We start from the raw sequence: 13,851 nt of genomic DNA, 5'->3' as shown, positions 1-13,851 counted from the left end.
CGTTGATATCTTGCCGCCAGTGTAAAGCGATCCCCAGAAAACAAGCCAGCTCTTTCTACTCACCATATTTCTGGCTTGGCGCGATCATGCCAATCCCAGCCTACCTCGGCATAATTTGAATATGGAGCCTTTTCTTCTGGAGCGAGACACGCGGCCAATGCCCCATAAGGTGGATGAATGGGCGTTCCATTTACCCCATTTAACAGCAAGTTTCATTGGCGACATCCCGATTGTAAGTGGGCGATAAAGGAATTTTGAAGAAAGACAATTTTCCAAGACTCCCAAGTGGTAGAATAAAGAAGGAACAGGACATAGTAGTTTAGGAACACGCACATTGATTTTTTCCTGGAAGTCTTATTACAGAGCATTTTGATCCTTTTTGGGTTCCTAGATGATGAAAAAGGTGGGAACTGACCCCGACGTGATTTTAACACGCAACCTTCTGATCAGGAGTCAGACGCGCTACCGTTGCGCCACGAGGTTGTCAGAAGAGCTATTTTTTTATTCCATTTAGTGGGAATCTGTCACCCGAACCCAGCAAATCAACAACCCTAGCAAACGGATAGGTTAGGGTCACCCGAATCAGATACTCCTTCCCCCTTTTGAATGGCTGCCTCCCGCATCCGGTTAACGCTGATTTTTTCAATATGCAAATCAGCACATTGGAGCCAGCAGGGCGTTACTGTTGCTCGAAAAGGTGAACCTCACATCCTTCCTTGCTCCAAAGGGCTCATGCACATATTGACTATAACCTTGAGGGCTAGGCAACGGAGTCAGCAATTTGCAAGGGGAAGATACTCTTTCAATCACTTGACCCTCACCTAGCTCTCTTCGGCGCTGGGTTCTGTGACAGACTCCCTTTAACAGCGTTTTTCCATCACTAAACGCTGATTTTGAGCGACTGAATGACGACTATTGAAGAAAGACTTTTTTACACGAGCGGTAGAAAGACCGTTTGGACATATTAGCTGTAGAGAAAGGAACATCAGTCTCATGCTGGAACTCTACTGGTAAAATGCACAGATGACCCCGACGTGATTTGAACACGCAACCTTCTAATCTGGAGTCAGACGCGCTACCGTTGCGCCACGAGGTCTCGGGCTTGACTTTTTGCAGAGCCTTTTTGGCACCCAATATCAACGATAAAAAGCTGATCATCTGCTCGTTGTGATTGATATCATGATTTTGAATAAAAGAAATATTACCCCAATTCAGAAAGGATCAAAATAGGCATGCGTTGATATCTTGCCGCCAGTGTAAAGCGATCCCCAGAAAACAAGCCAGCTCTTTTTACTCACCATATTTCTGGCTTGGCGCGATCATGCCAATCCCAGCCTACCTCGGCATAATTTGAATATGGAGCCTTTTCTTCTGGAGCGAGACACGCGGCCAATGCCCCATAAGGTGGATGAATGGGCGTCCCATTTACCCCATTTAACAGCAAGTTTCATTGGCGACATCCCGATTGTGAGTGGGCGATAAAGGAATTTTGAAGAAAGACAATTTTCCAAGACTCCCAAGTGGTAGAATAAAGAAGGAACAGGACATAGTAGTTTAGGAACACGCACATTGATTTTTTCCTGGAAGTCTTATTACAGAGCATTTTGATCCTTTTTGGGTTCCTAGATGATGAAAAAGGTGGGAACTGACCCCGACGTGATTTGAACACACAACCTTCTGATCTGGAGTCAGACGCGCTACCGTTGCGCCACGAGGTCTCGGGCTCGACTGTTTACAGAGCCTTTTTGACACCCAATATCAACGATAAAAAGCTGATCATCTGCTCGTTCTGATTGATATCATGATTTTGAATACACAACAGACTCTGATCAAGGTATCAATAAGCCAGAAATGCCTCACACATCACAAGAAAGCCCAGAACTGCCCATCACCCCAGACATAGAGCCAGAGAGAACCCAAACAACGAGAACCTCAAACCCAGATATAGTCCTGATCATAGACTCCAATGGCAAGTACATTAATACAAGAAAGCTCTTCCCACGGCAAAGAGTCAAGAAAATCCACAGCCCAACCATTGAAAAAGCCAACATTGTCATTTGCAAGCCTTTCTTCACTACCCCGAAACACATTGTCATACACACAGGCACAGAAGATCTCTCTGACCAGCCCCAACAGATAGCGGGCCAACTGGTCCAACTAGCAGAGAAAGTAAAGCAACAGTTCCCAGACAGTAGTATCATCCTGTCATCTCTGCTCCCACGAGACGGCATCTCTGAAGCTACCATCATGGGGATCAACAAAGAGCTGGCGACCAGAATCAGACAAACACCAGGCATCACCCTGGCACAACACCCCTCCATAGATAAGCGTCACCTATATGATGACAAACACCTCAATAAACATGGCGTCAGCCTCCTAGCGAAGGAATTCAAAGACTTAGTGCTCAACAGAGCCCCCAGGCCTAGACAACAAACAAAACAAAGAGTCATGGAAATAATACCCGACAACCGCCAATATCCAAGACAGAACCCCCCAAAGATGCCACCTATCAAGAAAAAGCCAACCAGAGCAACCCAGAGCACCGACATAGAGACAATAAAGAGAATAGAGCATGCGGTTACTACAATGGCCACAACAGCAATGCACATAAACCAATACCTGGCCACACTGCAACCAACCAAGAACCCAGCCCGTCCTCTGCAGGACAGCTCATTACAAGGTTTACACACCGAAGATGAAATCACTAACTATCAGTAGTTGGAACATACAAGGGCTGAACGCCTCAGCCTTTGGATCTAAATCAAAAGATCCAGACTTCATAGACAGACTAAAAAACATAGACATTCAAATCCTCCTAGAGACATGGACCCGGGCAGATGACGAGTCCCTAACACCCATGGGCTACAAGGAATTCTCAGTGCCCGCCCAGAAAAATAAGACCACCAAACATGGCCGCCACTCAGGAGGCATACTAATATGGTACAAGGAGGAGCTCAAAGAACACGTAAAAGCTACCAAACGTGGAACTAATCACATATGGATAAAAATAAGCAGCTCCATCCTCAGCGGCCAGCAGGACATCTATCTCTGTGCAGTATATATGCCCCCACCAGGGTCCCCCTACCACGACCCCGACACTTACGAGGTCCTACAAAGGGAAGCCGTCCACTTCCAACCCAAAGGCAGAGTACTAATATGCGGAGACCTGAATGCAAGGACAGGCACAGAGATAGACTACCTGCCCCCGGACGACAACCCACATACGCACGGTAGTGAGATCCACCACCCAGAACCCACACAGACAAGAAGAAACAGCCAAGACAGAATTGTCAACAAGAGTGGGAGACAACTGCTGAACATGTGCCGAAGCCTAGGACTGTACATAATAAACGGACGTACCACAGGCGATCCCAGAGGACGCTTCACACTAAACTCTCAAGTGGGCAACAGCGTGGTGGACTATGCCATTACAGACGCAGACCTGTCAGACATTGAAGACTTCACAATCGCACCTGACTCCCATCTATCAGACCACAACCAGATCCTACTATACATGAGAACCAGGAACAAAACACCCACACATGAGCCCCAACAGTCCGGCCTCTACAACCTACCAAGACATTTCACATGGGCCAACCACCAGGCCATAGAATATACCAACGCAACCAACCGACCCGAAATCAAGACACTGCTCACAAACTTCCATACAAACACCTATCAGCCAGACCAACAGGGAGTCACCAGAGCTGTGAAGGATCTCAAGTACATCCTACAGACCACAGCAGAACTAGCAGGCCTGAAACGAACCAAACCCATAAGACAAACCAACAAACAGTCCCACAAATGGTTCGACAGCGACTGCAGAGCACTACGCCATACCCTAAGAACAGCCTCCAACCAAAAACACAGGGACCCCAACAACAAGGAGGTGAGGGAAGCCTACAACAATCTATGCAAGCAATACAAGGGCACCCTCAGAGAGAAGAAACAGAAATACCTCTCCCACAAAATCGAGCAACTAGAGGACTCCCTCCAGGACAGCTCATTCTGGGAGACCTGGCACCACATGGGCACAAAGCCCAAGAAAAACTCTCTCCACATCCAAAATGGCAATATCTGGCTCAACTACTTCAGAGGTCTCTACAAAAAAATCCCAGAAGAAGAACTAACTCCAGAACAGCAACAGATAATCACCAAACTGAGGGACATGGAGAAAGTCATCAAAGACTTCCAGAACCCTCTGGACTCACCAATCACCATAAAAGATATACAGGAAAGAATTGTCCTGCTGAAAGGCAAAAAGGCCAGTGGCCCTGACGGCATCCTACCAGAGATGATCAAATACAGCCCTCCAGCAATACACGCGGCACTGGCAAAGCTATTCACCCTCGTGCTCAATGCTGGACACTTCCCCGAAGACTGGAACAAAGGGCTCATAACCCCCATCTACAAGAATGGGGACCAATATGACCCCAACAACTACAGAGGGATCTGCGTCAGCAGCACGCTGGGGAAACTGTTCAACAGCATCATCAATAACAGAATCCTCACCTTCCTCACACAACACGGGGTCCTCAGCAAGAGCCAAGCAGGGTTCATGCCAAACCACCGCACCACAGACCATATCTACACCCTGCACAGCCTCATCAAGACGCACGTCCACAACACCAGAAGAGGCAAGATATTCGCCTGCTTCGTGGACTTTAAGAAGGCGTTTGATTCAGTATGGCACCCAGGCCTACTCCTAAAACTCCTAGAGAGCGGAATAGGAGGAAGAACGTACGACGTCATCAAGAGCTCCTACACCGGAAACCAGTGCAGTGTGAAGGTGAATGGGAAAAGGACCGCATACTTCCAACAGGCCCGAGGGGTCAGACAAGGCTGTAGCCTGAGCCCAACGCTCTTCAACATCTATATCAATGAACTGGCTACAGCCCTGGAGACCTCACCAACCCCAGGCCTCACCCTGAACAATCGAGAGGTGAAGTTCCTGCTGTATGCCGATGACCTCCTATTCCTGGCCCCCACCGAGAAAGACCTCCAAGAAAGCCTGTCAGTGCTGGAAAAATTCAGCACCACATGGGCCCTACCCATCAACCAGAAGAAGACCAAAATCATGGTATTTCAGAAGAAGGGCCACAATAAAGCCTCCACCACCCCACAATTCACACTGAACGGCTCCACACTGGAGAAAACCAACAGCTACACCTACCTGGGGCTGGAGCTCAGCCAATCAGGAAGCTTCAAAGCAGCAATAGAAACCCTGAAAGCAAAAGCCTGCAGAACCTTCTACGCCATCAGAAGACAACTGTACCACCTCAAACCACCGGTGAGGGTCTGGCTGAAGATATTTGACGCAGTCATCACCCCGATCCTTCTCTATGGCAGTGAAGTTTGGGGCCCAGCCACCTACCCAGACCAGTCAAAGTGGGATTCCAGCCCAACAGAGAACTTCCACCTGGAGTTCTGCAAATACCTGCTCCATGTCCATCACAACACCTCCAACATGGCCTGCAGGGCAGAGCTAGGCAGACTCCCCCTATGGCTCACCATACAGAAGAGGGCGCTAGCTTTCCAGGCACACATCCAGGTGAGCAAGCCCGACTCCTACCACCACCAAGCCTGGCTAAGCCACCTGAGCAAACCAGACATTCACCAACCAAACAGCAGCCAACCACCAAACCAAAAACACCAACAGATGATAACCAAGGCCGAAATAAAGGCGACCACAGAGGCAAACAGAGAGCGGTACATTGAAGAATGGAGAAATGAAATAAATAACTCCAAGAAACTCACCGTATACCAATCCCTACAAAGGGACTACAACATGGCCACCTACCTGGAGAGAATACGCCACCCCAAGCACAGACAGACCCTGAGCCGGTACAGACTGAGCGCTCACAACCTAGAGATAGAGACGGGGCGATACAGGCAGACGTACAAGCCACGGGAGAAGTGACTGTGCCAGCACTGTGACCAGGGGGTCCTAGAAGACGAGACCCACTTCCTGCTACACTGCACCAAATACTCAGCTGTGAGGGCCGTCTACTACCAAAGACTCTCTGCCCACATCCCAGACTTCAGATCTGCAGACGAGAAGAGGAAACTCTACATCCTACTGGGAGAAGAAGAAGCCACTGTGGAGATCGCTGCCCAATACGTGTCCAGCTGTCACCAAACCAGAGGAAGATGAGACTCCATGGACTGTTATATTTATCCCAAAACACCCGCCCCGCCCCCACCTCCCCATATAGCAGTCACCAACGAAGAGGAAGACGAGACTCCACGGACTGTTATACCCCAAACCAACCGTCCTACCCCACCCCACCTCCAACCCCCCCCCCTAATAGCAGTCACCAACGAAGAGGAAGATGAGACTCCATGGACTGTTATAACCCAAACCCCCCCCATACCCACCACCCACCCAACCCAACTCTCCCCCCCCCACACTTTACTAGCTTTGGCAATGCCAAATACCTATTCGGACGTGCCAATAAAGCATTTTTTGATTTGATTTGATTTGATTGAATAAAAGAAATATTACCCCAATTCAGAAAGGATCAAAATAGGCATGCGTTGATATCTTGCCGCCAGTGTAAAGCGATCCCCAGAAAACAAGTCAGCTCTTTCTACTCACCATATTTCTGGCTTGGCGCGATCATGCCAATCCCAGCCTACCTCGGCATAATTTGAAAATGGAGCCTTTTCTTCTGGAGCGAGACACGCGGCCAATGCCCCATAAGGTGGATGAATGGGCGTTCCATTTACCCCATCTAACAGCAAGTTTCATTGGCGACATCCCGATTGTGAGTGGGCGATAAAGGAATTTTGAAGAAAGACAATTTTCCAAGACTCCCAAGTGGTAGAATGAAGAAGGAACAGGACATAGTAGTTTAGGAATACGCACATTGATTTTTTCCTGGAAGTCTTAAAGCGGAGTATTTTGATCCTTTTGGGTTCCTAGATGATAAAAAAGACGGGAATTGACCCCGACGTGATTTGAACACGCAACCTTCTGTTCTGGAGTCAGACGCGCTACCGTTGCGCCACGAGGTCGACAGAAGAGCTATTTTTTTATTCCATTTAGTGGGAGTCTGTCACCAGAACCCAGCAAATCAACAACCCTAGCAAACGGATAGGTTAGGGTCACCCGAATCAGATACTCCTTCCCCCTTTTGAATGGCTGCCTCCCGCAGCCGGTTAACGCTGATTTTTTCAATATGCAAATCAGCACATTGGAGCCAGCAGGGCGTTACTGTTGCTCGAAAAGTTGAACCTCACATCCTTCCTTGCTCCAAAGGGCTCATGCACATATTGACTATAACCTTGAGGGCTAGGCAACGGAGTCAGCAATTTGCAAGGGGATGATACTCTTTCAATCACTTGACCCTCACCTAGCTCTCTTCGGCGCTGGGTTCTGTGACAGACTCCCTTTAACAGCGTTTTTCCATCACTAAACGCTGATCTTGAGCGACTGAATGACGACTATTGAAGAAAGACTTTAATACACGAGCGGTAGAAAGACCGTTTGGACATATTAGCTGTAGAGAAAGGAACATCAGTCTCATGGTGGAACTCTCCTGGTAAAAAGCACAGATGACCCCGACGTGATTTGAACACACAACCTTCTGATCTGGAGTCAGACGCGCTACCGTTGCGCCACGAGGTCTCGGGCTCGACTGTTTACAGAGCCTTTTTGGCACCCAATATCAACGATAAAAAGCTGATCATCTGCTCGTTCTGATTGATATCATGATTTTGAATAAAAGAAATATTACCCCAATTCAGAAAGGATCAAAATAGGCATGCGTTGATATCTTGCCGCCAGTGTAAAGCGGTCCACAGAAAACAAGCCAGTTCTTTCTACTCACCATATTTCTGGCTTGGCGCGATCATGCCAATCCCAGCCTACCTCGGCATAATTTGAAAATGGAGCCTTTTCTTCTGGAGCGAAACACGCGGCCAATGCCCCATAAGGTGGATGAATGGGCGTTCCATTTACCCCATTTAACAGCAAGTTTCATTGGCGACATCCCGATTGTGAGTGGGCGATAAAGGAATTTTGAAGAAAGACAATTTTCCAAGACTCCCAAGTGGTAGAATGAAGAAGGAATAGGACATAGTAGTTTAGGAACACGCACATTGATTTTTTCCTGGAAGTCTTATTACGAAATATTTTGATCCTTTTTGGGTTCCTAGATGATGAAAAAGACGGGAACTGATCCCGACGTGATTTGAACAAGCAACCTTCTGATCTGGAGTCAGACGCGCTACCGTTGCGCCACGAGGTCGATAGAAGAGCTACTTTTTTTATTCCATTTAGTGGGAGTCTGTCACCAGAACCCAGCAAATCAACAACCCTAGCAAACGGATAGGTTAGGGTCACCCGAATCAGATACTCCTTCCCCCTTTTGAATGGCTGCCTCCCGCAGCCGGTTAACGCTGATTTTTTCAATATGCAAATCAGCACATTGGAGCCAGCAGGGCGTTACTGTTGCTCGAAAAGGTGAACATCACATCCTTCCTTGCTCCAAAGGGCTCATGCACATATTGACTATAACCTTGAGGGCTAGGCAACGGAGTCAGCAATTTGCAAGGGGAAGATACTCTTTCAATCACTTGACCCTCACCTAGCTCTCTTCGGCGCTGGGTTCTGTGACAGACTCCCTTTAACAGCGTTTTTCCACCACTAAACGCTGATCTTGAGCGACTGAATGACGACTATTGAAGAAAGACTTTTTTACACGAGCGGTATATTAGCTGTAGAGAAAGGAACATCAGTCTCATGCTGGAACTCTCCTGGTAAAATGCACAGATGACCCCGACGTGATTTGAACACGCAACCTTCTGATCTGGAGTCAGACGCGCTACCGTTGCGCCACGAGGTCTCGGGCTCGACTGTTTACAGAGCCTTTTTGGCACCCAATATCAACGATAAAAAGCTGATCATCTGCTCGTTCTGATTGATATAATGATTTTGAATAAAAGAAATATTACCCCAATTCAGAAAGGATCAAAATAGGCATGCGTTGATATCTTGCCGCCAGTGTAAAGCGATCCCCAGAAAATAAGCCAGTTCTTTCTACTCACCATATTTCTGGCTTGGCGCGATCATGCCAATCCCAGCCTACCTCGGCATAATTTGAAAATGGAGCCTTTTCTTCTGAAGCGAGACACGCAGCCAATGCCCCATAAGGTGGATGAATGGGCGTTCCATTTACCCCATTTAACAGCAAGTTTCATTGGCGACATCCCGATTGTGAGTGGGCGATAAAGGAATTTTGAAGAAAGACAATTTTCCAAGACTCCCAAGTGGTAGAATAAAGAAGGAATAGGACATAGTAGTTTAGGAACACGCACATTGATTTTTTCCTGGAAGTCTTATTACGGAACATTTTGATCCTTTTTGGGTTCCTAGATGATGAAAAAGACAGGAAATGACCCCGACATGATTTGAACAAGCAACCTTCTGATCTGGAGTCAGACGCGCTACCGTTGCGCCACGAGGTCGATAGAAGAGCTATTTTTTTATTCCATTTAGTGGGAATCTGTAACCCGAACCCAGCAAATCAACAACCCTAGCAAACGGATAGGTTAGGGTCACCCGAATCAGATACTCCTTCCCCCTTTTGAATGGCTGCCTCCCGCAGCCGGTTAACGCTGATTTTTTCAATATGCAAATCAGCACATTGGAGCCAGCAGGGCGTTACTGTTGCTCGAAAAGGTGAACCTCACATCCTTCCTTGCTCCAAAGGGCTCATGCACATATTGACTATAACCTTGAGGGCTAGGCAACGGAGTCAGCAATTTGCAAGGGGAAGATACTCTTTCAATCACTTGACCCTCACCTAGCTCTCTTCGGCGCTGGGTTCTGTGACAGACTCCCTTCAACAGCGTTTTTCCACCACTAAACGCTGATCTTGAGCGACTGAATGACGACTATTGAAGAAAGACTTTTTTACACGAGCGGTAGAAAGACCGTTTGGACATATTAGCTATAGAGAAAGGAACATCAGTCTCATGCTGGAACTCTCCTGGTAAAATGTACAGATGACCCCGACGAAATTTGAACACGCAACCTTCTGATCTGGTGTCAGACGAGCTACCGTTGCGTCACGAGGTCTTGGGCTTGACTGTTTACAGAGCCTTTTTGGCACCCAATATCAACGATAAAAAGCTGATCATCTGCTCGTTCTGATTGACATCATGATTTTGAATAAAAGAAATATTACCCCAATTCAGAAAGGATCAAAATAGGCATGCGTTGATATCTTGCCGCCAGTGTAAAGCGATCCACAGAAAACAAGCCAGCTCTTTCTACTCACCATATTTCTGGCTTGGCGCGATCATGCCAATCCCAGCCTACCTCGGCATAATTTGAAAATGGAGCCTTTTCTTCTGGAGCGAGACACGCGGCCAATGCCCCATAAGGTGGATGAATGGGCGTTCCATTTACCCCATTTAACAGCAACTTTTATTGGCGACATCCCGATTGTGAGTGGGCGATAAAGGAATTTTGAAGAAAGACAATTTTCCAAGACTCCCAAGTGGTAGAATAAAGAAGGAACAGGACATCGTAGTTTAGGAACACGCACATTGAGTTTTTTCCTGGAAGTCTTATTACGGAGCATTTTGATCCTTTTTGGGGTCCTAGTTGATGAAAAAGAAAGGAACTGACCCCGACGTGATTTGAACACACAACCTTCTGATCTGGAGTCAGACGCGCTACCGTTGCGCCACGAGGTCTCGGGCTTGACTGTTTACAGAGCCTTTTTGGCACCCAATATCAACGATAAAAAGCTGATCATCTGCTCGTTCTGATTGATATCATGATTTTGAATAAAAGAAATATTACCCCAATTCAGAAAGGATCAAAATAGGCATGCGTTGATATCTTGCCGCCAGTGTAAAGCGATCCCCAGAAAACAAGCCAGCTCTTTCTACTCACCATATTTCTGGCTTGGCGCGATCATGCCAATCCCAGCCTACCTCGGCATAATTTGAAAATGGAGCCTTTTCTGCTGGAGCGAGACACGCGGCCAATGCCCCATAAGGTGGATGAATGGGCGTTCCATTTACCCCATTTAACAGCAAGTTTCATTGGCGACATCCCGATTGTGAGTGGGCGATAAAGGAATTTTGAAGAAAGACAATTTTCCAAGACTCCCAAGTGGTAGAATGAAGAAGGAACAGGACATAGTAGTTTAGGAATACGCACATTGATTTTTTCCTGGAAGTCTTATTGCGGAGTATTTTGATCCTTTTGGGTTCCTAGATGATAAAAAAGACGGGAATTGACCCCGACGTGATTTGAACACGCAACCTTCTGATCTGGAGTCAGACGCGCTACCATTGCGCCACGAGGTCGATAGAAGAGCTATTTTTTTATTCCATTTAGTGGGAGTCTGTCACCAGAACCCAGCAAATCAACAACCCTAGCAAACGGATAGGTTAGGGTCACCCGAATCAGATACTCCTTCCCCCTTTTGAATGGCTGCCTCCCGCAGCCGGTTAACGCTGATTTTTTCAATATGCAAATCAGCACATTGGAGCCAGCAGGGCGTTACTGTTGCTCGAAAAGTTGAACCTCACATCCTTCCTTGCTCCAAAGGGCTCATGCACATATTGACTATAACCTTGAGGGCTAGGCAACGGAGTCAGCAATTTGCAAGGGGAAGATACTCTTTCAATCACTTGACCCTCACCTAGCTCTCTTCGGCGCTGGGTTCTGTGACAGACTCCCTTTAACAGCGTTTTTCCACCACTAAACGCTGATCTTGAGCGACTGAATGACGACTATTGAAGAAAGACTTTTTTACACGAGCGGTATATTAGCTGTAGAGAAAGGAACATCAGTCTCATGCTGGAACTCTCCTGGTAAAATGTACAGATGACCCCGACGTGATTTGAAAACGCAACCTTCTGATCTGGAGTCAGACGCGCTACCGTTGCGCCACGAGGTCTCGGGCTTGACTGTTTACAGAGCCTTTTTGGCACCCAATATCAACGATAAAAAGCTGATCATCTGCTCGTTCTGATTGATATAATGATTTTGAATAAAAGAAATATTACCCCAATTCAGAAAGGATCAAAATAGGCATGCGTTGATATCTTGCCGCCAGTGTAAAGCGATCCCCAGAAAACAAGCCAGTTCTCTCTACTCACCATATTTATGGCTTGGCGCGATCATGCCAATCCCAGCCTACCTCGGCATAATTTGAAAATGGAGCCTTTTCTTCTGAAGCGAGACACGCAGCCAATGCCCCATAAGGTGGATGAATGGGCGTTCCATTTACCCCATTTAACAGCAAGTTTCATTGGCGACATCCCGATTGTGAGTGGGCGATAAAGGAATTTTGAAGAAAGACAATTTTCCAAGACTCCCAAGTGGTAGAATGAAGAAGGAATAGGACATAGTGGTTTAGGAACACGCACATTGATTTTTTCCTGGAAGTCTTATTACGGAACATTTTGATCCTTTTTGGGTTCCTAGATGATGAAAAAGACGGGAACTGACCCCGACGTGATTTGAACAAGCAACCTTCTGATCTGGAGTCAGACGCGCTACCGTTGCGCCACGAGGTCGATAGAAGAGCTATTTTTTTATTCCATTTAGTGGGAGTCTGTCACCAGAACCCAGCAAATCAACAACCCTAACAAACGGATAGGTTAGGGTCACCCGAAGCAGATACTCCTTCCCCCTTTTGAATGGCTGCCTCCCGCAGCCGGTTAAAGCTGTTTTTTTCAATATGCAAATCAGCACATTGGAGCCAGCAGGGCGTTACTGTTGCTCAAAAAGGTGAACCTCACATCCTTCCTTGCTCCAAAGGGCTCATGCACATATTGACTATAACCTTGAGGGCTAGGCAATGGAGTCAGCAATTTGCAAGGGGAAGATACTCTTTCAATCACTTGACCCTCACCTAGCTCTCTTCGGCGCTGGGTTCTGTGACAGACTCCCTTTAACAGCGTTTTTCCATCACTAAACGCTGATCTTGAGCGACTGAATGACGACTATTGAAGAAAGACTTTTTTACACGAGCGGTAGAAAGACCGTTTGGACATATTAGCTGTAGAGAAAGGAACATCAGTCTCATGCTGGAACTCTCCTGGTAAAATGCACAGATGACACCAACGTGATTTGAACACGCAACCTTCTGATCTGGAGTCAGACGCGCTACCGTTGCGCCACGAGGTCTCGGGCTCAACTGTTTACAGAGCCTTTTTGGTACTCAATATCAACGATAAAAAGCTGATCATCTGCTCGTTCTGATTGATATCATGATTTTGAATAAAAGAAATATTACCCCAATTCAGAAAGGATCAAAATAAGCATGCGTTGATATCTTGCCGCCAGTGTAAAGCGATCCCCAGAAAACAAGCCAGCTCTTTCTACTCACCATATTTCTGGCTTGGCGCGATCATGCCAATCCCAGCCTACCTCGGCATAATTTGAAAATGTAGCCTTTTCTTCTGGAGCGAGACACGCGGCCAATGCCCCATAAGGTGGATGAATGGGCGTTCCATTTACCCCATTTAACAGCAAGTTTCATTGGCGACATCCTGATTGTGAGTGGGCGATAAAGGAATTTTGAAGAAAGACAATTTTCCAAGACTCCCAAGTGGTAGAATAAAGAAGGAACAGGACATAGTAGTTTAGGAACACGCACATTGATTTTTTCCTGGAAGTCTTATTACGGAGCATTTTGATCCTTTTTGGGTTCCTAGATGATGAAAAAGACGGGAACTAACCCCGACGTGATTTGAACACGCAACCTTCTGATCTGGAGTCAGACGCGCTACCGTTGCGCCACGAGGTCGATAGAAGAGCTACTTTTTTATTACATTTATTGGGAGTCTGTCACCAGAACCAAGCAAATCAACAACCCT

At 47.0% G+C, this 13,851-nt stretch overlaps 14 non-coding genes across 14 annotated transcripts; all 14 read right to left on the bottom strand.

Annotated features, from left to right (window-relative positions):
* Positions 1-411: 411 nt before the first annotated feature.
* Positions 412-483, bottom strand: TRNAR-CCU (transfer RNA arginine (anticodon CCU)). The gene has a single exon. It is a non-coding gene; the product is annotated as a tRNA-Arg (tRNA).
* Positions 484-1,024: 541 nt separating this feature from the next.
* TRNAW-CCA (transfer RNA tryptophan (anticodon CCA)) lies at positions 1,025-1,096 on the bottom strand. The gene has a single exon. It is a non-coding gene; the product is annotated as a tRNA-Trp (tRNA).
* Positions 1,097-1,646: 550 nt separating this feature from the next.
* On the bottom strand, positions 1,647-1,718 carry TRNAW-CCA (transfer RNA tryptophan (anticodon CCA)). Its single transcript has one exon. It is a non-coding gene; the product is annotated as a tRNA-Trp (tRNA).
* A 5,227-nt stretch (positions 1,719-6,945) lies between these two features.
* Positions 6,946-7,017, bottom strand: TRNAW-CCA (transfer RNA tryptophan (anticodon CCA)). Its single transcript has one exon. It is a non-coding gene; the product is annotated as a tRNA-Trp (tRNA).
* Positions 7,018-7,558: 541 nt separating this feature from the next.
* TRNAW-CCA (transfer RNA tryptophan (anticodon CCA)) lies at positions 7,559-7,630 on the bottom strand. Its single transcript has one exon. It is a non-coding gene; the product is annotated as a tRNA-Trp (tRNA).
* Positions 7,631-8,180: 550 nt separating this feature from the next.
* TRNAW-CCA (transfer RNA tryptophan (anticodon CCA)) lies at positions 8,181-8,252 on the bottom strand. The gene has a single exon. It is a non-coding gene; the product is annotated as a tRNA-Trp (tRNA).
* Positions 8,253-8,777: 525 nt separating this feature from the next.
* On the bottom strand, positions 8,778-8,849 carry TRNAW-CCA (transfer RNA tryptophan (anticodon CCA)). Its single transcript has one exon. It is a non-coding gene; the product is annotated as a tRNA-Trp (tRNA).
* A 550-nt stretch (positions 8,850-9,399) lies between these two features.
* TRNAW-CCA (transfer RNA tryptophan (anticodon CCA)) lies at positions 9,400-9,471 on the bottom strand. Its single transcript has one exon. It is a non-coding gene; the product is annotated as a tRNA-Trp (tRNA).
* A 1,164-nt stretch (positions 9,472-10,635) lies between these two features.
* On the bottom strand, positions 10,636-10,707 carry TRNAW-CCA (transfer RNA tryptophan (anticodon CCA)). The gene has a single exon. It is a non-coding gene; the product is annotated as a tRNA-Trp (tRNA).
* A 549-nt stretch (positions 10,708-11,256) lies between these two features.
* On the bottom strand, positions 11,257-11,328 carry TRNAW-CCA (transfer RNA tryptophan (anticodon CCA)). Its single transcript has one exon. It is a non-coding gene; the product is annotated as a tRNA-Trp (tRNA).
* A 524-nt stretch (positions 11,329-11,852) lies between these two features.
* TRNAW-CCA (transfer RNA tryptophan (anticodon CCA)) lies at positions 11,853-11,924 on the bottom strand. Its single transcript has one exon. It is a non-coding gene; the product is annotated as a tRNA-Trp (tRNA).
* A 550-nt stretch (positions 11,925-12,474) lies between these two features.
* TRNAW-CCA (transfer RNA tryptophan (anticodon CCA)) lies at positions 12,475-12,546 on the bottom strand. Its single transcript has one exon. It is a non-coding gene; the product is annotated as a tRNA-Trp (tRNA).
* Positions 12,547-13,087: 541 nt separating this feature from the next.
* On the bottom strand, positions 13,088-13,159 carry TRNAW-CCA (transfer RNA tryptophan (anticodon CCA)). The gene has a single exon. It is a non-coding gene; the product is annotated as a tRNA-Trp (tRNA).
* A 550-nt stretch (positions 13,160-13,709) lies between these two features.
* TRNAW-CCA (transfer RNA tryptophan (anticodon CCA)) lies at positions 13,710-13,781 on the bottom strand. The gene has a single exon. It is a non-coding gene; the product is annotated as a tRNA-Trp (tRNA).
* Between the last annotated feature and the right edge of the window lie 70 nt (positions 13,782-13,851).

The sequence above is a fragment of the Leptodactylus fuscus genome, chromosome 5, assembly GCF_031893055.1.
Source record: "Leptodactylus fuscus isolate aLepFus1 chromosome 5, aLepFus1.hap2, whole genome shotgun sequence".
NCBI classification, from domain to species: Eukaryota; Metazoa; Chordata; class Amphibia; order Anura; family Leptodactylidae; genus Leptodactylus; species Leptodactylus fuscus.
This window is presented reverse-complemented; position numbering and strand designations above follow the sequence as displayed.